This window comes from Hippopotamus amphibius, chromosome 6 (assembly GCF_030028045.1).
Source record: "Hippopotamus amphibius kiboko isolate mHipAmp2 chromosome 6, mHipAmp2.hap2, whole genome shotgun sequence".
NCBI lineage: Eukaryota > Metazoa > Chordata > Mammalia > Artiodactyla > Hippopotamidae > Hippopotamus > Hippopotamus amphibius.
Genome location: NC_080191.1, coordinates 151,663,203 through 151,686,713, shown reverse-complemented (window position 1 = coordinate 151,686,713; position 23,511 = coordinate 151,663,203). Strand labels below are relative to the sequence as shown.

Below are 23,511 nucleotides of genomic sequence, written 5' to 3'. Positions count from 1 at the left end.
GGTGGTAAAAACAAATGTTCTGTAAGCTGTACTGAGCTGGGTTCTAGAGAGCTAGCATAAAATATTGCACACTGAATTTGTATATCTGTCAATAAATAATTTAAAAAACTAGGGATATTTTATACTAATGTACCCTAAAATATTTTCTCAAAACAAATTGATAATGTTAGTAATAATCTCAACATACCTGTCATGTTACTGGCCAGGAAGTTTCTCAACACCAAAAAAGGATCCCACTTGGATGTGTTCAAAAGATAAATAGCAAATAAATAACATTCAAAGCTGGGGAACATTAATTTTAAAGATTAATTCTTTATGGTAAAGAAAATGGCAAAATTCAAAATATGTCATTGTGATAATAATCTATTCCTATCTTTACAATGGATAAGGGCAGGCCTTCTGCAAGAGCCTATGATTGCAAACAACATGAAAATTCTCTCTAAGATAGTATAATTTAGCTTCGTTTAGTTTATAATGATCATGATTAAATCTAAACTATTATAAGCAAGCCACCATCTGGAACCATAGCAAATCAAGATTCTATTTTCTATGATGACCAATCATGGAGAGCTTATGCAGGCTTCTACTTTGCAATATTGTATAGTAATGTGATTAGATAATCACGCAGACCAATGAACCCAGCTAACTGGAACATAAACAAATGTACAGTGTGTCACTTGGAAATACTTCAGTATTTTACCAGGGCCTCCTGACCCAAACTGCTAAAGTTATTTTAAAAGAACAGGAATGAAATTTTATATCAAGTGATCTGAATCTTCATGAAAAGATATAAAAGGGGGAATGGAAGGAATGGAAAAAGACATTTTATATGTAGTTCATAGGATCAAATGAGCACATTCAGAAATAAAAGAATAGCAACATAGTCAGTGAGAATCCACAAACTGATTTCTTAAAAAAAATATTTTGCAGTACACATTAAGGTGATATATTACTGTTAGTTATGGGTTGGATTGTATCTCCTAAAAAAGATGTTGAAGTCTTAACTCCTACTATCTTTGAATGTGGCCTTATTGGGAAATAGAGTCGTTTCAGATGATCAGGTTAAGATAAGGTCATTATGGTGAGCTCTAATCCAATATGATTCTGTCCTTATTAAAAGCGGAGATTTGGACACAAAGGCAGAGACAGGGAGAAGCCCCTGTAAAGACTGGAATTACGCTGCCACAAGCCAAAGAAAGACAGAGTGCCAGCAAACCACCAGAAGCCAGGAGAGAAACACAGAACAGATACTTCATCACAGCCCCCAGAAGAAACCAACCCTGCCTACCGGCACCTCAATCTTGACTTGTAACATCCAGAACCGTGAGAGGGTTTTTGTTGTTTAAGCCACCCCATTGGTTGGTACTTTGTTATGGGAGCTCCAAGAAACTAATACACTGTTTCAGTAGGTATTAATCAATTTCATGATTCTATATCCTAGATAAAAATGCAAGATGCAAAGATGCTTAGGACAAAATCTATAGCCTCAACTAGCATAATATACTATTAGGAAAAAAGAGAATATAAGTAACTTCAAGGCATTACCCTGTTAGATGTCATGAGAATGGTAAATACAATAGTTCTGTTTCAGGGAACGCTTATGTCACTTACAGGACCATTAAGCTTTGCTCACTGGAAAATGTGGAAGGTTGTTATGCCAGGGAGAGGAATGGGAAGGAGGGGCATAATTAAAGAAGCTTTTTAGGAGGTTAGTTTTTGAGCAGTTTGCAGGATGAAGTGGTGGGAGGAAAGGTTCCAAATTAGGAGACCAAAATCCAGATGTGCTGGAATAATGAATGGCCTGAATTAGGCAGCAGTTATTAGAGATTAAATGATGGCAATGAGATACATTATAAGAAAAACTAAACTGAACTCAGCAATAGAGAGACTGGCAAAAATAAGAGTTAGAAGCATTGATTGGGGTGTGAAGAAGAAAATAGTCAACAATTTCAAGAATTAGAGCTTGGAGATAACCAGCAAGGACCTACTGTATAGCAGAGGAACTATACTCAATATTTTATAATAACCTATAAGGGAAAAGAATCTGAAAAAGAATATATATAATATATATATATATAATGAATCACTGTTGTACGGCTGAAACTAATGCAACATTATAAATCAACTATATTTCAATAAAAAATTTTTTAAAATTTAAAAAGATAGATCCAGTGGAAATAGAAAAAAAAAGGAAGGAAAAGAAAAGAAAAAAAGAGAAAAGACAAGACAGAAATGAATTAGAGTTTGGGTGGATGGGATAATGACTATATGTTCTGGGTAGGTGGTATTGTCAGAAATTTGGATTCTGAATTTAAAGGATGTTATTTATAGATGCCTTTATAAGTGGATGATTCCAGAAACTGCCCCTAAATATTACTATGGAAGAACTGTACTTCTGGTGCTGTCACTTCGACCTCTGGAGAAGCACAGAGCTTTGTAGACTTGTAAGACCTGCTCTCTGCTGAATCTTCTCCCTAATTTATCATCTGACAGGTACAGTCTCAGATTTTATTTTTCACACCTATAGTACTCTTGAGATGTACTTTATCTATGGTGTGTGCCTCTGTATTTCATAAAGTGCCCAAGAATCTACAGCAATATTAAAAGCTTTTTAAACATATATGTAAATTATAAGAAAATAAAAATACTGAAAAATTTAAATGAATCGCTCCCTTTGCGATGGCTCAGATACCCTTCCTATCTACAGAAATCACTTGGCACTGAGCCTTCGCTTCTTTTTATTGCCATTTATTTGTTTATGCTCCTGCCTGGATGCTCTAAAGAGATTAGGAATCCCTTGAGCATCATGCATTGTATCATAGCTTTATCTGTTTTTAATACAGAGCAGAGCATTCTGCACACAGTTTGTGCTCAGATAAACTTAACTGATGTTGATGATTAATATTTTTAAGGAAGTGGAGGCTTGAATTCCTTTCCTTATACCCTCACATATGTGTTCCTTTCCTCTATTTCTTTTCTCTGAAATATTTTTCACAAACATAAACAGGTCTAACAAATGTTTTTAGGAAACTTCTAGGCCTACGAATATGGTATTTCTTTTAGCATCAGAATTATATCTTCTGTTTAAAATAAGCTAAATTCCATTCTTCACTTTCAGAGAAATGCTTCATATTATATATGAGAGCATAGACAGAATCCAATAATGAAACAGACAAAATAGAGATATCAGGAACAGAATAGAGATTCAGAAAAATATACCTTCTGCCTCCCACACTAACCCCTGCAAACCCACCCACCCACCCATGAGGAAGTGTCATTTTTCCCATGGCACTTCTTGAAAAATGACATCAGGCAATGATAGAGTGCAATGTGGTACAAGTCTATTTTTCTGTTGCCTTACAGGTTAATCATAGTGTAGTAACAGCACCAGCTATTTTGAAGGGGCGGCATGCCCACTAGACAGAAACATTAATCATGCTCTGGGCCCCTTAACAACCAGCACCCCCTCCCCATCCCTAAGCACACACATATACTTTTATTCAGTACTAAAAGAAAATACCTGTAAGTTTAAAATTATGACCTTGGAATCATTAAACTCTGATTTATGTACATGTTTAACTCCATTTCTTTTCATTGTCCCCTATCTCCCACCCTCTTAGGAACTACTATGACCTTGTGGAAGGAATTATATATACTACTTCCTTGCAGTAGTTTGCAACAATATATTGGAACTTTCATAAGGTAATCTCTGACACCTGTCAACCTAGTTGTCATGAATTTTCTATTTTCTAGCTTCAACAATCCAAATGCTTCAAAGTTTCTTGAAGTTCAGCCTTCAAAATGTGAGTATGTTGATTTGCAGAAAGATTCATGCCTTGGCAAACTTTATTGTAGACTCCTTTATAAATAGACTCCTGGGACTGATTATTAAGTTAATTACAAATTTATCATGTGTTAGGGTAGATCCTCCAGTTAACATGTGTGCCATATTATTTCTATTTTTATATCAAGAAGGGGATTAAATTATTTTGATCTATGCCAATGTATTTATTTCCAAATACAGACTCTACATTGGATATCTTTACAAAATATTTTCATAACTCAGGAAATTAATATTGAATAAACTAATGTAAGAGAAATCAACTAAAACAATGAGATACCAAATTTACCCAGTAAATTGGTAAAGATTTTTTTCAATACACACTATTAGCAACAGTGAGATTAAGAAACATATTTATTAATGTCTTCCATAAAGGTTTTTTTTAATATAAATTTATTTATTTATTTATTTTATTGGCCATGTTGGGTCTTTTTTGCTGTGCATGGGCTTTCTTTAGTTGCTGTGAGTGGGGGCTACTCTTTGTTGTGGTGTGCGGGCTTCTCATTGCCGTGGCTTCTCTTGTTGTGGAGCATGGGCTCTAGGCGCGTGGGCTTCAGTAGTTGCAGCACATGGGCTCAATGGTTGTGGCTCATGGGCTCTAAAGCGCAGGCTCAATAGTTGTGGCACATGGGCTCAGTTGCTCCACGGCATGTGGGATCTTCCTGGAGCAGGGATCAAACCCGTGTGCCCTGCATTGGCAGGCAGATTCTTAACCACTGCGTCACCTAGGAAGCCCCATAAAGGTTTTAAAATGTACCACCATTCACGAAATTTTTTTCAATATGAAGTTTAAAATAGTCATACTCTGACACAAACTTTATGCCTAGAAATAATATTCCAGAAGAACTAGAAAGAGGAACAAATATCAAGTTTAAAAATGTCCACAAAAGATTACCTATAATAACAAAACAATGCAGGCGAACTTAACATTCAATAACAGGTGAATAGTTGCATTAATTACAATACAATTGTATTGTGGATTATTAGGTTTTATGATCCTTTTTATATATTACTGAATTCAGCTTGCTAATATTTGGCTGAGGATTTTTACATCTAGTATATCCAACAGAAGTATTGGCCTGTAATTTTCTTTTTTTTTGGAGTATCTTTGTTTGGTTTTGCTATGAGGGTAATGGTGACCTCATAGAAAGAATTTGGGAGTGTTCCCTTCAATGGACTATAACTTTTTAAAATAGTATGAGAAACTACATTAACATTATTTTAAATAAATAAGAACAATATATACATAGCATGATCTTCATTTATTAAATACAGGAAAGAGAAGAAAGGAAAGAGAGGACTTAAGGTTTGTAAGTACATAGTAGTTAGGATCAAAATATTAATTTTAAAAAATGTATCCATCCACAAATGTAACATTACCAATAACTATGTTTCAAGCAAAGAGTAGAACTATTTTGCTTTCTGGTATAACAGTTTATTTATATTATGCTACATCGAGATTCTTCTCTTTGCAAGATATAACCAAAAGAACTGTGACTACCAAGAAAATATAAGAAAACTGAATTAATTTTGACTAAATTCTTAACCAACACTTCCTATTTTCTTTCCAGTTTTCTGACTTGTGTTTTAGTTCAGAATTTATATTTGCCTCATTAAGAATCAAACACACAGAAATTCTAATGATCCTCTGTTAAAAAAACATCCAAATATATTTTTGCGCAAAATATTTCTCAAAATATTTTGGTATGCATCCACATCACTTGGGGCTCATAATACACACAGTTTTACAGACTTCTCGCAGTAGTCACATGGTCACAATCTTTAAAATGGAACAGATGGTGGGGAGTTAGGACTTGGAATTTGCTCAGAGTTTGTTCAAGGTTCCATCATGTATTCCTTTGTTTAGGAAAGTGCTCTTCAGTTAACTCTTGCTTTAAAACACACCTCCCGGACACTTTCTCCTTAACTGAAGATTCCTCCTTTTGACAACTTCTTACTTCTTTTTATGTTTCTTTAATCTTGAAAGTTTGGAATATATTTTCAGCCGTATCATGGAAATACTTTGCTGCAGTGAGTACCTCATAGCCTCAAGGTCACAAGTATTGAATACCAATACCTTTTAGAACCCAAGGTAGGCCAACACCCAGCTGATACTGCCTATAATCCTATAATAATTGGTTCAGTCTTAAGTCTTCGTAGCGACTCATCTTAGGGTACAGACTCAAGGCATTTGAGCAGGTTTATTTATCTGTTCTATACCAGGACTTTCTATAGTTTGGCACATCTAAAGTTCAGGGTCTAGAGTTTAGTCATTTTCATTTCCAAGGTCTTTTGATCCTAAATCAACACAGACAGATGTGTCCACTCAGGGTCTATGCTTTCCTTTCTCGATCAAATTCTAGTTACCCTGAGCTCCAGAATCTCATAACTCCCTGCTCCGATGCCTCCAGATCTGTGATTGGGCAGCCCCCCTCTTCGGGTCCATCACCTCCAGGGAAGACTGTGCTCACAGTGTATGACTGTAGGCCCAGGGAGCAAGTGAGGGGCAGCTGTTTATGGTTGCTGTGGATGGTGCTTAAAAGTGCAGAGCGAGGTATCCACACACATGCACACAAGGCCCCTCATGGTATGGGACAGAGTCAGGGTGGGCAGAAAAAGAAGAGTAGGTCAAGGATCAAGGGTCAGGGGCTGGGGACCAGTCCTTCCTCTCTCATCACATTTTGGCATACGATTCTCAGGAGCCTAAGAACATTAAATTCAAACCTTCCTTCCTGAATAAGCATGCATTTGTCAGATCATGAGGAAAGAGCATTTTTATTTGAGGTTTTTTTTTTTTTAGTTTTAGTTATAACATTTAAATATTTAGTGTTCAACCACATGATATAATGCCCTCTATTTATACGACTGCCTCGTATTATTAGGGCAAAACCAGGCTATGTCTTCAACCGTAAGCAAATTAAAGACATCAAGTCAGTTGAAACAGACTAAGTTTCAGAGTCAACTAAAAAACTGAAAATAAAGAAAATGGCAGGGGGCGGGGGGGAGGGACAGAATGGGAGTAGAAAATTATATAGAAAAGGCAAGGGATGAAAAAAGAAGGAAAGGCTATGAAGAGAAAGACTGTATGTAGAGGAAAAGGTGAAAGGAACCAGACTAAAAAGGAGAGAGAAATTGAGAAAAGAGATGAGAGAAAGACTAGAACATACAGAATAGGAGTTTAGAAGAGAGGGAAGAGCTGTAGATAGAAGCAACCAGCCGGGAATAGGGAGAGTTAAGTCTGCACTTTCTCTTCTTAACCCCTTCAGTCAAGTACCACATCCCTCTACGTGTCTATCTCCTTGTACTACAGATGATGGATTAAACCACCTGGGTTTATGAATAGTGTTGCTCTAAAGTTCAGTGAGTCTACGAGTGCTTCTTTTTCATCAGTCCGTTAAAGAGAGTCACACCAGGCACATCTCTGGGCCCACCAGTCTTAGGGACCATCCTCTCATCAAAGAGGCTTCTGATCTCACTGTGACCACTTGGATTGTCCAAAATCACCCCTGAACTGGTGGGAGTTTGCAAACCAATTACTGTCAATGGAGCAACCATTTCTAACCTAGGCCGTGTGGCCAGTACAGGAAGACATGCCTGAAATTTAACCTCAATATTCTGCCATGATCCATGTACTAATCTGATTTTATTGCTTCAAAGACTAGGTCTCAGCAATACTGACACAAAATTTCTTTTTAAGTCAGCTTTCACATATATACATACATCTTTACATGTGTATGTGTATATATATGAGTCGTAAGTTAGAAATTATCTCTAAACATGGAGTATGTATAAAATTTCTATATTCTGATAAGAATTACCAATAAAGAAAAATAGTCACAAGTTACTAATTTAAAGTGAAACTGAAGATGACCTTGCGCATAAAGCTACAGCTTATTTTTTCCTATTTTTGCCCACTTATCAGTACCACAGAAACACTACACTATTTAGACTTAAAATGTTCTTCACTGATACAAGAAAATTGGGTCAGAATAATTTCAACGCTAAAGCTATTGACAAAAGACTGTAGCAATGAGAATACTGATAAATACTTTGTTCTCTTTCAGAATTCTTTCCATTCATTTACAATCACAGGGACAGAAGCATCATGAAAGCAAATTGAAGACAGCTGAAAGCTCTCCTGAGACAAACATAAAACCCAAAACTTTCATGAAGAAGCAATAGCAAACTTTATAAGCTAAGTGGCCTTGGCATCAATCCGTGTTTTTATTTTTTAACATTTATAAGACTTAAAGGCCACTGTTGCATCTTTCCTTGTAGTTTCTATAGAAACATTTGCTTATTAAAAACACAAACAAAACTATAACCTTCTGTTTGAAACACTATAAGCTGTGAAACAGATAAAGAAGACTTGCAATTCCAGATGCAAATAAAATAGTATGAGGAAGTTGCGGAGAGAATGGAGAAGGAAATTCATTCATGGCTGTAGTCACCATCCACAGCTATGTGGGCTCTAGATATGTCATTTCCTTCTGAAGTTTATAGTTATAGCATATGGGTGCCAACACTGCTCTTAACATTTTAAAAAGTCTTCTAATCAGTCCCCCGAGGTGGTTTTAGATGTAAAAATATTCTACTTAAAGAAATGTGGCATTGTCATTGAAATTAGAAGAGACAAACTTGTCCATCACCTCATCTTCCAAAACTACCTTGCAGATAAAATTAGGAAACAGGGGATGGAATAAGGACAACGTATTAAAGCTACTGGACTTCACATTAAATGGACAATTAAAATATGTTACAAAGGAAAGAACAGATGAGCAAAACCATCTTTAATTTTTATTTTTAAAATTTAGGAAACTAAATACTCATGTTTAGAGTCATTTGATTTTGTCAGATTTTTCCTCTAATGCTTTTTAATCCATCCACTTACATTTGTTTGAAATGCACACTTTGGATAGCTTGGAATCCAATTTTAGACTCTTTTGTAAAGGAATATATAAACTACTTCATATAAGTGAACATTACCATCAGTTTTGTCATTACATATAAATTATGGCTCATTTTAAATTCAGTTAAGAAATATTGCCCAATTCCAGTTGTTGCCTGACTTTGAGAGTTACCAAAGCTGAACTGTTTAGAACCTTTGTAAAGGAAACTATGAAAAACAGGAATTAAGTACCATAGATTCCACTGCATCCTGAATGTAGTGGGAGATAGCATTTTAGAACTAATTCATTTTACTCTAAAACGTTGAGAAATAGCCTAAGAGTAGGGAACAGAACCCAGAAATCTGTTGCTGGAGTGCCAGGTTTGAATCCTAATTACATCACTTGATAGATGTCTGATGTTGGCCAAGTTATTTGACCACTTTGTGCCTCAGTTTAATATTTAGGGAAAGTAGTAATACTAGTACCTTCCTCATAAGTGCTAGTTATAAGTGCAAGGATTAAATTAAATGAATAAGTTTAAACAACTTAGAACAAAACAAGGTCTACCATAAATGTTACATGAGTATTTCTTAAAAATAATTTTCCTTGTTACTACCCTGCCACTATCACTTCACTCTACGTTAGGAGCCCTCTTAGCCAATATGATTTGTCCCACTGATCAGCAGGTTAATTATGTAGAAGCTGGTTCAAATAAGTAATCAGTAAAACAAACCCCAAAACTACCCATGTAAAATATTATATGTTAATTTAAAACCTGTGCATGCATGTTTATTGGCTAATATTTTGATGTAAAGCCAAGACCTTTTCTCTGAATACCGATCTTTTGAATAAAGTTCTATTATTTCTTTCTTGTCTTATATATTATCTACATTTCATGTTGCCTTTTACTTAAAGTGGAATTATTAAAGACATTTTTGAAGTATGCTGAGTGCAGAATGCATTTAGATGACTACAATTTCCCCCAATCTTTGAGAGTTGACTGGACCATTTCACATCAATTCTTTATTAGCAATGCATCTTTTAGAGTGTTATCATTACAAGTTTCTGAGAGGTAATTTTTTTTAATATTCATGATTCATAATTGTAACAATTAAATTACCTAGTTATTAAAAAAAAAATACTAAGGGCATATATAGGTCTGAGAATAGAGCTGACTCCAGGCAAGCATATAGTTGAAACAGAGAGAACAGAGTGTGCAAAAATTCAGGAAGAATTTTACTATGATGAGCTTCAAGGAGTCCTAAGCATTAATTGTTGTTTCAGGGGAATGAAAATTGTCAGTGAATCCCACAAACTGGTTAAGTGGAAGTCAGTAAAGGCAACTTCTATAGTACTGACTTATTTAATTTTTTATATGTCTGAGTCCCAATATAGAATGTGGCCACTGTGAGGAAAGGAGGGCATTTTTTAATTCATCTTTGTATTTCTAATATAGTGCTGGATTACAAAAAAATGCTTAATAACTGCTGGATAAATTAATGAATATGTTAGAATTAACCAATATCTGAATAAATCACATCTGGAGTTGCCTTATATTCTTTACTTAAATATTGACAAATTTACAGTTTGGTCTATCATTAAATTCCCTGTAAGTGGCATTATTGAAATTGTCAACAACTTCATTATATAACAAGTCCCCTCATAACAGGTGTGATCACAAGATCATCCCTGAAAATTGCATTAGAGATAAAATATAGTGTTATGCTATGTATTTTGATCCAATGATTGCAGGCATTCAGCATATTCTTATTTAAAAGTCCAAGAAAGGAAAATTACTTGGGGAAATCTGTCCTCCTTGCAGCCATTTCAAAATATTAGGCAATTTGAAATATGATTTTTTGAATTATCCATTTGAGTCTTAAGAGTTTTGCCATTCTTTGTTTTTTCAATATCTGTCTCATATTTCAATTTCTTCTGTTTACTCCTCAGGCTCTTGGAAGCATACGGCAACTTTAATAGCACTCCCTCTGTGACAGGCATTTCATATACTGTACAATCAAAGCTTTTCAAGTCTGCTCTATAACTGTTGATTTGTTGATTGGGGTTTAAACTTCCTTTCTAAAAGGCTTCCAAGAAGCAGAATTCTTTGTAGAGTCACAGTTTATGAGACTGTTATATTCCCTACTTGATACTGTTTGTCAGGTGAATGGGATGGCAATACTCAGAGATGACCAGAAAAGATAATAAACACAGGTTATACAGAATCACAGTTCAAATCCTTATAACAAGGGCAAAGTTGAACAGGTAGTCAGATATTATCGAGAATAAAGTACAGTCATCCCTCAATATCCGTGGATACCCCCATGGACACCAAAATTCATGGATGTTCAAGTTCCTTATATAAAATGACCTAGTAGGGTCTGGCCCTCCCTACCTGCAGGTTCTACAAGTGGATACGGAGGGCCTACTGTAGAAGAGTTTAGCCACGGCCATTTCCCCAAATCAGTATTTCTCCAAATGTGGTCCAGGGACCTGCAAGGGTCCCTGAAATCAAATCTATTTTCATAATAATAGTAACATTACATGCCTTTTTTGCTCTCATTTCCTACATGCATAAGTATAAAGGGTACAGAAAGTTCATTAATAAGGTTTCAGATTCCATACTGGAATTAACATTTAGGAAACAAATACTTGTTGTTTCAGTATAGTGTCAAAGAAAAATGTCTACCATTATATGAAAAGACTATTAGACCATATTTCATTCATATATTTCCACCAACACAACATGTTACAACATGTTAAATTAAAATGCAGAAACAGATATGAGAATCCAGCTATCTACTACTAAGTCACATTAAAGAGACTGGCAAAATGTAAAATACTGCACTCTTCTCATTTATGTTTTCTTGTCTTGGGAAATATAATTATCTTTTATAAAATAAGTTATTTACATTAATTTATAACCAGTATATTCTTGATATTTTAATGACTTAAATACTATATGTATTTCTTCAGTTTTAACTTCTAACATGGTAAATACTTGCATATATTACTCATATGCACATACATAAACAAAAACCTCTTTTCTTTGGAGTGTTCAGCACTTGCAGAGTGCACATGGATTTTTAGAACAAAATGTTTGAAAATCTTTACTCTAAAGGAAGCAGATCTGATCTGAAAATCATCATACCATATATTTTGATCTGACATTTTTCTTTTCCTAAAATAACTTACAAAGAAAAGGAATGAGCTAGAGAGAACACTGAAGAACCCCTCTCCATCCTGTTTGCAACTGGCACATTTTGAAGTAGGAAAGGTAAAATCTCATTTCTAAGTGACATTAGTTAGTTGTATAACTATTAGTATGAACAGATTCTACCAGATACTGCAAAACATAAGTCCAGCTTATGTACAGTTACACATAACTATTTGGTTTGTAAAGTCAAGAGTTTTAACTGACTTTTGCACTGTTATTATTTGTTAACATAAAAATGACATGACCAAGTTCCCAACAGAAAATGTAATGACAGAATGATCTCTAATTTAAGTAAGGTAAGTTTGCCTTCAACTTAGTATAGTAGAATAAAATATAAAGAACTAGGACTCCCCTAGTAGCACAGCGGTTAAGAACGTGCCTGTCAATGCAGGGGACACAGGTTTGATCCCTGGTCCAGGAAGAGCCCACATGCCATGGAGCAACTAAGTCCTGCACTACAATAAATGAATAAATAAATTAATTAATTAAAAAAAAGAATCAACATGTAAACTATGAGTTACTTTGCTCCAAAATGTGTATGTATGCATTGTATCTGTATTGCATCTGCACACATTATCATTTTTGTCCCATAAAATTATCTTAGAGTTCACACACACACACCCAGACACACTCATGATGCTGTACATCAGTTTAAGATCAGAACTGATATCAAAGTCATCTAACTTAGAAAGAAACACCTAGGCTACCTGGTTTTCATTTGCTGGGTTACCAAAAGATACCGAAACAATTATGCAAAAACCCCTGCTATATAAAAGCTATAATATCCTTTTATTTCATTATCATTTAAATGTTAAAAACTCCATTATAGAGGTAAATTGGCTTTTAAATAGAATTTTTCAAGCAAAAGAGCAAAAAATATAAGGTTAAACAGAGTGAGGAATCAGGGCTTCAAATTGTGGTATAAAACTTGCTAGGGCACAGATTGATCTTTTGATATACTAAGAAAGCCAGACCCTCTGACATGCCCTATAGAGAGTAAATATACTGCTCTGGAACAAAAATTATGTGAAACAGCTGTTAAGTGACAGAAGAAATGTGCATTGGACCACCAGCTTGTCATAAATATTGCACTCTTAATCAGAAAGCATCTGTCTTTTCATTCCCTTTTCAGCAATCTCTGCATTGTATTTAATCTGCACAGAATGCTTCTCCTAACAGGTGCAACAATGTTTACAAATTGAAAATCTTATTTAAATGAAGTTTACAACTAGAGACGTTTCAATTAACAAGGCGATATCTTATGAGAAGGAATAATTCTAACATTTGGCAAAGCCTTAGATTGCTTTGCATTTGTGAAATTTAATTATTGGAAAATTAGAGTATAGAAGCCAAGAAAAGCAAAAGATGAAAGGTGCTTCAAGCAATCTATGCAATATATGAGCATCCAGAGAAATTACAGGCAAAAGTTACTGGTGCGAATGTGGATAGTATGAAATATTGGGAATAGATATTATAAAATGTCATATTTCATCAAAAAATAATGTTAGAACTAATAATGTCCCATATGTCCATAAAAAGGGGTGTCTATGACACTAGTCTATTTCCCACAGGTAATTTTTCTCTTATTATCATTATTGTTGAAATTTAATATAACAGATTCATAATCAATACTGCTAGATTAAAAAAAACTCAGAAATTCTAAGGCTTGCATTATAATCACCTAAATAAATTTTAAATAAATAATTTCTTCAAAAATATGAATATAAGTTAGCACACTTAGAATACATATACAATTTTTAAAGCAAAAGGAATTGTAGAATTATCGACTTTAACTTATTTTACTCAAAATGAGTGAAAAGATAACGAACTCAGTTCCTACAGGAGCCAGGCGGGTAGCAGAGGTGACATAAGTTTCCTGAAACATGTGGCCCTTTAGGTGCATCCATCATTCATTTCCCAATTTTTGATAGAAAGAGGTGTTGAAGAAATATTCTTAATATTGTAAATGTAATGCACAATTTAGCCAATTGTTTTAATGGGAAAAAGGAATCCATTGCTTCCAGAAATTCAAGTTTTCAATAAAGCTCAGAACAAACAAAAGGTATCTGTGGGCTGGATCTTGCCCTTGGGCTTCCAATTTGCAAACTTTAGTGTAATAGTTGAGAACATGGGCTCACTGTTAGAGATCTAAGGTCAACTTCTATCTTGGCCATTTATTAGCTTTATGACCTTGGATAAGCTACTTGATTTTAAGCTCCATTTCATCCTCAGCAAAAAAATAAAAAATAAAGTGTTAATAAGAGGTGACTCATAGGGATATTGTAAATACCAAATGAGCTGAAGTAATATAAAATATTTGCTAATATAAAAATATTTAGAAAAACAAGTACTCAATAAGTAGTAGATATTACATATTCTATTATATGTATAGTATATTATGCAATACATAAACATAGTACAGATTTTAAATTTAATTGCATGGGAAAAGCTCTAATTTCCTTACCTGCTTTTACTGATTGACATAGAATAAATATACTTTATATCATGGATAAAGCCTTTCAATGTTTAAAATTCCTCTTAATAACTGTATACAAATATTTATTTTAGGTTAACACAGAAAGCAAAGGTTATTATCTGTTCCTTGGAGAGTTCACCATACAAAATTATCTGAAGCATTCAGATTTTGTAAGGGACAAATCCATTAAAAAAATTTTCCACACTAAAGCAATATAAACAAGGTCATTAGATATAAAGCACAGAAGATTCTCTTTTAATTACTTTTTTGGAGACAAATACAGTCGAAAATGATTTTGATGATCAGAATTAGACACTCTGTGTATAATCTGAAAAACTGATTAGTTCCTTCAGACTAAGCGAGTTCTAGTGGATAAACTTCAGCCTGAGGAGTTTCACATTATAATAGTACCTTCTGAGAACTTCACTGAGACCTGTTTCCAAATCTTCTCCCATTAACACCTCAGATCTTCCAGCTGATCCTCATCAAATCCCACCTCAACACCCTTAGAATCTTGTTCTGCTTAACAATTAACAAGCTCCTTCCTCCCACTAATGTCTTCCTATCGTGGTGCAGTGGTTAAGAGTCTGCCTGCTAATGCAGGGGACATGGGTTTGATCCCTGGTCAGGGAAGATCCCACATGCTGCAGAACAACAAAGCCTGTGCGCCACAACTACTGAGCCTGCACTCTAGAGCCCCCTAGCCACAGCTGCTGAGCCTATGTGCCACAACTACTGAAGCCCATGCACCTAGAGCCCGTGCTCTGAAACAAGAGAAGCCACCGCAATAAGAAGCCCACGCACTGCAACGAAGAGTAGCCCCCACTCTCTGCAATTAGAGAAAGGCTTTGTGCAGCAACGAAGATCCAATGCAGCCAAACAATAAATTAATTTAAAAAAATTCTCCCTAATATGTAAATCAGATAAAAATAATTGTGATGATATCTATGGTTGATGGAGGCTTTGTTATATGCTTAATATTAGCCAAACCCTTTACATGCATAACCTCATTTAATCCTTACTGTGACTATAGATTCCACAAGTATACCAAGGTTGCCTCATCTATAAAACAATTCTGAGAGAAGTTAAATCATTTGTCTAGCACTTGAGTCCAGAGTCAAGTACAGTCCCATTTGTAAGGCTATCCTATATTGCCTCTCTAAATTCTTGGCTTAAACTCAACCAAAATGAATTAAACATGTACTGAATAAAAGCTTTCATTCAATGGGTTAACATGACAGCAACTGGATAGGCTGGAATGGGGGGATGATAAAAAGATATTAGAAGATGTCAAGCAGGAAAATTAAAAGTGGGTTAATTTCTTAATACATCAATTTCATTAAAGTATAAGCGGTGGTCTTGTTAAGAGAATAGATCTCTCTATACATGCACGCCATTTTCAAACACCAATAGCATATGAAAATTCCATTTTAAAAAAACATATAAATCACAGTGATCACTTTTGCATTACCCAAGAATCCATCTGATTACGATAGGAGTCACCCAGAGTTTCTCCCTCCGCGAATTTAAGTTGTTAGTGACGATTTGTAACTGTCTACTGAGGAAGTGGGTGAGGGTAGACGGCTGCAGAGAAACCTAAAGGTCATTTTTGCTAAAAGCTATCAGACATTAAGAGATTGCATATCTGACACTGAGTCTACAAAAATATAATTTAAACACAACTTTTCAGGAACATCTATAATTGAAAAACAAAGAAGGCTTTACTCAATTTTCCAGGCATTATTTTGTTAATGAAATAATTACCTCAAGAAGGCCACCCCAGAGACTTTCGAATAGTTCCCAATAATGCATGCACAATTTGTAAAAGAAGGGAAAATCTTTCAGCAGGTTTGGAACCACAGAGAAACGGTTTCCTATGACATAACTCTGAGAAAGATTAAAGGGCTTAACGTCCAACAGAAGAATGAATGCACTTAATTAAAGTGAATCACGCCTCCGTGACATTCTTTGGGAAAAAGCTTAGTATCCTCACACACCAAAAAGGAGCATCCTTTTAGGCAGGCAAACTATTGACAAACTATGGGAAGCTAATCCACAAGACTCACATTAATATACAGCACTTGAAATGCACTTTCCCTTGGGCAAGGAGAGGAGAATCTATTGCACATGTCATCTGTTCCTGTGAATACTGAAGATTACAATTATGTTTTGATGTTAATCCAACAACTGCACATTTCTTGTTGTGAAGCACACTGTGAAAATGTGAGTGACAGTATAAATCTTTTTATTATTTTATTTTATTTTTTGGGGGTACACCAGGTTCAATCAATTGTTTTTTTTACACATATCCCCATATTCCCTCCCTTCCTTGACGCCCCCCCCTCGATTCCCCCCCACCCTCCCTGCCCCAGTCCTCTAAGGCATCTTCCATCCTCGAGTTGGACTCCCTTTGTTATACAACAACTTCCCACTGACTATTTTACAGGTGGTAGTATATATATGTCTGTACTACTCTCCCGCTTCTTCTCAGTTTCCCCTTCACCCCCCGCCTCCCCCCATACCTCGAGTTCTCCAGTCCATTCTCTGTATCTGCTTCCCTGTTCTTGTCACTGAGTTCATCAGTACCATTTTTATATTCCGTATATGTGAGTTAGCATACAATATTTGTCTTTCTCTTTCTGACTTACTTCACTCTGTATGACAGATTGTAGTTCTATCCACCTCATTACATATAGCTCCATCTCATCCCTTTTTATAGCTGAGTAATATTCCATTGTATATATATGCCACATCTTCTGTATCCATTCATTTGTTGATGGGCATTTAGGTTGCTTCCATGTCCTGGCTATTGTAAAGAGTGCTGCAATAAACATGATGGTACAAGTTTCTTTTGGGATTATGGTTTTCTTTGGGTATATGCCCAGGAGTGGGATGACTGGATCATATGGTAGTTCTATTTGTAGTTTTTTAAGGAACCTCCAAATTGTTTTCCATAGTGGCTGTACCAACTTACAGTCCCACCAACAGTGCAGGAGAGTTCCCTTTTCTCCACACCCTCTCCAACATTTGTTGTTTCCAGACTTTGTGATGATGGCCATTCTGATTGGTGTGAGGTGATACCTCATTGTGGCTTTGACTTGCATTTCTCTGATGATGAGTGATGTTGAGCATCTTTTCATGTGTTTGTTGGCCATCTGTATGTCTTCTTTGGAGAAATGTCTATTTAGGTCTTCTGCCCATTTGTGGATTGGGTTATTTGCTTTTTTGGTATGAAGCTGCATGAGCTGCTTGTATATTTTGGAGGTTAATCCTTTGTCCGTTGTTTCATAGGCAATTATTTTTTCCCATTCTGAGGGTTGCCTTTTAGTCTTGTTTATGGTTTCTTTTGCTGTGCAAAAGCTTTTAAGTTTCATGAGGTCCCATTCGTTTATTCTTGATTTTATTTCCATGATTCTAGGAGGTGGGTCAAAAAGGATGTTGCTTTGATGTATGTCAAAGAGTGTTCTGCCTATGTTTTCCTCTAGGAGTTTGATAGTGTCTGGCCTTATATGTAGGTCTTTAATCCATTTGGAGTTTATTTTTGTGTATGGTGTTAGGAAGTGTTCTAATTTCATTCTTTTACATGTTGCTGTCCAATTTTCCCAGCACCACTTATTGAAGAGGCTGTCTTTTTTCCATTGTATACTCGTGCCTCCTTTGTCAAAGATAAGGTGCCCATATGTGTTTGGGCTTACTTCTGAGTTCTCTATTCTGTTCCATTGATCTTCCTTTCTATTTTTGTGCCAGTACCATACTGTCTTGATCACTATGGCCTTGTAGTATAGTTTGAAGTCAGGAAGCCTGATTCCACCAACTCCATTTTTCCTTCTCAAGATTGCTTTGGCTATTCGGGGTCTTTTGCGTTTCCATACAAATCGTAAGATTTCTTGCTCTAGTTCTGTGAAAAATGCCATTGGTAATCTGATCGGGATTGCATTAAATCTGTAAATTGCTTTGGGTAGTACAGTCATTTTCACGATGTTGATTCTTCCAATCCAGGAACATGGTATATCCCTCCATCTGTTTATGTCATCTTTGATTTCTTTCATCAATGTCTTAAAGTTTTCTGCATACAGATCTTTTGCCTCCTTAGGCAGGTTTATTCCTAGGTATTTTATTCTTTTGGTTGCAATGGTGAATGGGAGAGTTTCCTTAATTTCTCTTTCTGCTCTTCCGTTGTTCGTGTATAGGAATGCAAGAGATTTCTGTGCATTAATTTTGTATCCTGCTACTTTACTAAACTCATCAATGAGTGCTAGCAGTTTTCTGGTAGAGTCTTTAGGGTTTTCTATATATAGTATCATGTCATCTGCAAAGAGTGATAATTTTACTTCTTCTTTTCCAATTTGGATTCCTTTAATTTCTTTTTCTTCTCTGATTGCTGTGGCTAACACTTCTTCTCCATTGAGAACAATGTTGGCTTTTGGTTTGTCATATATGGCTTTTATGATGTTGAGGTAATTTCCTTCTATGCCCATTTTCTGGAGAGCTTTTATCATAAATGGATGTTGAACTTTGTCAAAAGCTTTTTCTGCATCTATTGAAATGATCATATGGTTTTTATCCTTCAATTTGTTGATATGATGTATCACGTTGATTGATTTGCGTATATTGAAGAATCCTTGCATCCCAGGGATAAACCCCACTTGATCGTGGTGTATGATTTTTTTAATGTGCTGTTGCAGTCTGTTAGCTAGTATTTTGTTGAGGATTTTTGCATCTATATTCATCAGTGATATTGGTCTGTAGTTTTCTTTTTTTGTGACATCTTTGCCTGGTTTTGGTATCAGGGTGATGGTAGCCTCATAGAATGAGTTTGGGAGTGCTCCGCCTTCTGCAATATTTTGGAAGAGTTTGAGAAGGATAGGTGTTAACTCTTCTCGAAATGTTTGATAGAATTCGCCTGTGAATCCATCTGGTCCTGGGCTTTTGTGTGTTGGGAGATTTTTAATCACTGCCTCAATTTCTGTACTTGTGATTGGTCTGTTCATGGTTTCTATTTCTTCCTGGTTCAGTCTTGGAAGATTGTATTTTTCTAAGAATGTATCCATTTCTTCCAGGTTATCCAATTGATTGGCATATAGTTGCTTGTAGTAGTCTCTCATGATGTTTTGTATTTCTGAGGTGTCCGTTGTGACTTCTCCTTTTTCATTTCTAATTCTGTTGATTTGCATCTTCTCCCTTTTTTTCTTGATGAGTCTGGCTAATGGTTTATCAATTTTGTTAATCTTCTCAAAGAACCAGCTTTTAGTTTTATTGATTTTTCTTATGGTTTCTTTCCTTTCTTTTTCATTTATTTCTGCTCTGATCTTTATGATTTCTTTCCTTCTGCTCATTTTGGGGTTTCTTTGTTCTTCTTTCTCTAGTTGTTTGAGGTGTAAGGTTAGGTTGTTTATTCGATCATTTTCTTGTTTCTTAAGGTAGGACTGTATTGCTATAAACTTCCCTCTTAGAACTGCTTTTGCTGCGTCCCATAGGTTTTGGGTTGTTGTGTTTTCGTTGTCATTTGTTTCTAGATACTTTTTGATTTCCTCTTTGATTTCTGTAGTGATTCCTTGGTTGTTTAATAGTGAATTGTTTAGCCTCCATGTGTTTGTATTTTTTGCAGTTTTTTTCCTGTAATTGATATCTAGTCTCATGGCATTGTGGTCTGAGAAGATGCTTGATATGATTTCAATTTTCTTGAATTTGCTGAGGTTTGATTTGTGACCCAGGATGTGATCTATCCTGGAAAATGTTCCGTGTGCACTTGAGAAGAAAGTGTAGTCTGTCGTTTTTGGATGGAATGTCCTATAAATATCAATTAAGTCGAGATGGTCTAATGTGTCATTTAAAGCTTGTGTGTCTTTATTTATTTTCTGTTTGGATGATCTGTCCATTGATGTAAGTGGGGTGTTCAAGTCTCCCACTATAATTGTGTTACTGTCGATGTCCCCTTTTATAGCTGTTAGCATTTGCCTTATGTATTGAGGTGCTCCTATATTGGGTGCATAGATATTTACCATTGTGATATGTTCTTCTTGGATGGATCCCTTGATCATTATGTAGTGCCCTTCCTTGTCTCTTTTAATAGTCTTTACTTTCAAGTCTAATTTGTCTGATATGAGTATTGCTACTCCAGCTTTCTTTTGACTTCCATTTGCATGGAATATCTTTTTCCATCCCTTCACTTTCAGTCTATATGTATCCCTTGGTCTGAAGTGGGTTTCTTGTAGGCAGCATATAGAAGGGTCTTGTTTTTGTATCCATTCAGCCAGTCTGTGTCTTTTGGTTGGAGCATTTAATCCATTTACATTTAAAGTGATTATTGACATGTGTGTTCCAATTACCATTTTCTGAATTGTTTTGGGTTTGTATTTGTAGGTGTTTTCCTTTTCTTGTGTTTCCTACTTAGAGAAGTTCCTTTAGCACTTGTTGTAAGGCTGGTTTGGTGGTGCTGAATTCTCTTAACTTTTGCTTGTCTGGAAAGCTTTTGATTTCTCCCTCAAATCTGAATGAGATTCTTGCTGGGTAAAGTATTCTTGGCTGTAGGTTTCTCTCTTTCAGGACTTTCAGTATATCCTGCCATTCCCTTCTGGCCTGCAGAGTTTCTGTAGAAAGGTCAGCTGTTATCCTGATGGGTTTTCCCTTATATGTTGTTTGTTGCTTTTCTCTTGCTGCTTTTAATATTTTTTCTTTGTGTTGAATTGTCGTTAGTTTGATTAATATGTGTCTTGGTGTATTTCTCCTTGGGTTTATTCTGTATGGGACTCTCTGTGCTTCTTGGACTTGGTGAATTATTTCCTTTCCCATGTTGGGGAAGTTTTCCACTAGAACCTCTTCAAATATTTTCACAGACCCTTTCTTGTTTTCTTCTTCTTCTGGGATGCCTATAATTCGAATGTTGGTACGTTTAAGGTTATCACTGAGGTCTCTGAGGCTGTCTTCTAGTCTTTTTATTTTTTTATCTTTTTCCTGCTCTGTGGCGTTTATTTCTTCCATTCTATCTTCCAACTCACTTATTCGTTCTTCTGCCTCAGTCATTCTGCTGGTTAGAGCATCTAGAGTATTTTTAATTTCAGTTATTTTGTTATCCATTGCTGTTTGTTTTTCTGAGTTCTTATGAACTGTTTCTTGTACTTTCTCTAATTTGTTATCGAGATTTTGTATCATTTTTACTATCATTACTCTAAATTCTTTTTCAGGCATTTTTCCTATTTCCTCCTCATTTATTTGGTCTTGTGGGTTTTTTTCCTGCTCCTTTGCCTGCATGGTGTTTCTTTGTTTCCTCATGGTTGTCCAAGCTTTTGGGGTTGCTTGTCCTGGTGATAGAGGTGTTTATAGAAGACTGTCCAAGCCTCAGACTAATGTCCAAGTATTGGATTAGACGAATATTCAGTCTAGGAAACACATACATGTATAAGACACACAATTATTGAATCCGTTAGGACATAAGGCTCTAGAAAGACCTGACAGAACCCCAGTGTGCTATCAGATATTCAGAGAGAAACCCAGCAGAAATTGACAACTGAAACAGAACGAATCAGAGACAAAAGCAAAAGCAAAGAAACAACAAATAACACCCTACACATACAAACATCAATCCAGGGAGATTTTGTAAGCTAGGATCAAATATAGAAAAGAGCTGGAGTACCACCAGAGAGAATGGAGATTCTCAGAATGTAATTAGACAACTGTACTAAGAACTAAGATAAAGACAAAAGCCTAATATTAATACCAAGGCAGTGCATCATCTGGAGAATAGAGCAAGGAGTCTGAGCAGACCGATAGTGTTGCTTATAAGTATGTTAAGATAAAATACACTTAAAATGGCTGGAAGAAAGGGGAACAGAAGAGCGTAATGTGGTTGGAAATATGCAAAGAAAAAGAAAGGAATAGAAGTGTATAAAAGAAAGGGATGAAAGGAAAGTAGGAAAGATATTTTGTCCGTACTACCAAAAACTTAGCTAGATATAGAAGTATTTTAAAAGGCAAAAAAAAAAAAAAAAAAAAAGAGTGAAAAATATCCTTATAAAATTTTGTTGTAAAACTTGTAGATCCCTTAGGGCTAAGATCGTATTTAATAAATCAAAAAAAAAAAAAAAAAAAAAAAAATCCAGAACTGATCCCCGAATGGACCAGTTCAATAGGTATTGATACTACTATTTCTGTTTCCTTAGCGTCTCAGCTGTAAGTGTCCTTTTCCTTGCCTTGGGTTTTTTTTTTTTTTTTGCGTTATTCTGTGACCAGCAGAGGTTCCTTTATTGTTCGTCTGTAAGCCTCGGTGTGTGGGGAGGGAGAGGGTGCAATAGTGGCTCCTTCTCCTGGGAGGGAGTGAGCAGTGGCGCACTGTTGCTTCAGTCAGGCTTGGAGGTGCCTGTTGCATAGAGCGCTGGTGGCTCAGGCGTACACAGAAAGTCTTAGAGTTGGGCCTCTCTCGGGGTTTTTTCTTTTTGATGCTGGTTTTTTTTTTTTTTTTTTCTCTCGGCAGCCTCCCTGCTGCTGGCGTTGCAAGGAGTTTTAATCTAGCCCCGCCCGAGCGCCTGAGGGTACTTGTTATCCCTGAGCGCCTTATGTGGCCCCGCAGGGCGTCTCTCCGCTGCCTGTTGCAGAGGCGCAGAAAGAGAGGGAGAGGCTATGCGCGCGGCTCCTCCCCGCCGCCCGGGAGCCTGCAGCCTCCAGCCGCCATCATGGCCGGGCAGCTCTCAGGGATCGGCACTCCTCTCCGCGGACCTCCTCCCTCCTGTCCTCTCGGTCCGTCACCCTACCGGCAACAATGTTTCTCCCCCTGAACCAGCTCTCCGGTTCCCACGCTCCCGCTCCTGGACCCTCCGTTCAGCCGCGGATCGATGTCTCGGTCCGGGAACGCTGAGCTGCGCTGCGGACCCTCCGTATGTTTCTCACTCCCTCCCGTCTGCCACAGCTCCGCCGCTTCACCCTCTTTGAGCCCTCGTAGATGCCTCCCTACCGGCTATGTCAGGTTCTCCGCAGCCCTTTCCGGTGTCCGAGGCCGTCTGCTGGTATTCAGCTGGTTCTCTGTGGGAATGACTGCCTCCTTCCGTGCATTCCCAATGCATCTGTGGAGAGGGATGCACTCCACGTCTCTCTA

The 23,511-nt window shown here is 36.4% G+C and overlaps 1 protein-coding gene across 3 annotated transcripts in view; it reads right to left on the bottom strand.

Annotated features, from left to right (window-relative positions):
- Positions 1-23,511, bottom strand: part of NAALADL2 (N-acetylated alpha-linked acidic dipeptidase like 2) — a 1,304,194-nt gene that overhangs the window by 226,069 nt on the left and 1,054,614 nt on the right. The gene's annotated exons all lie outside the window — the stretch shown is intronic.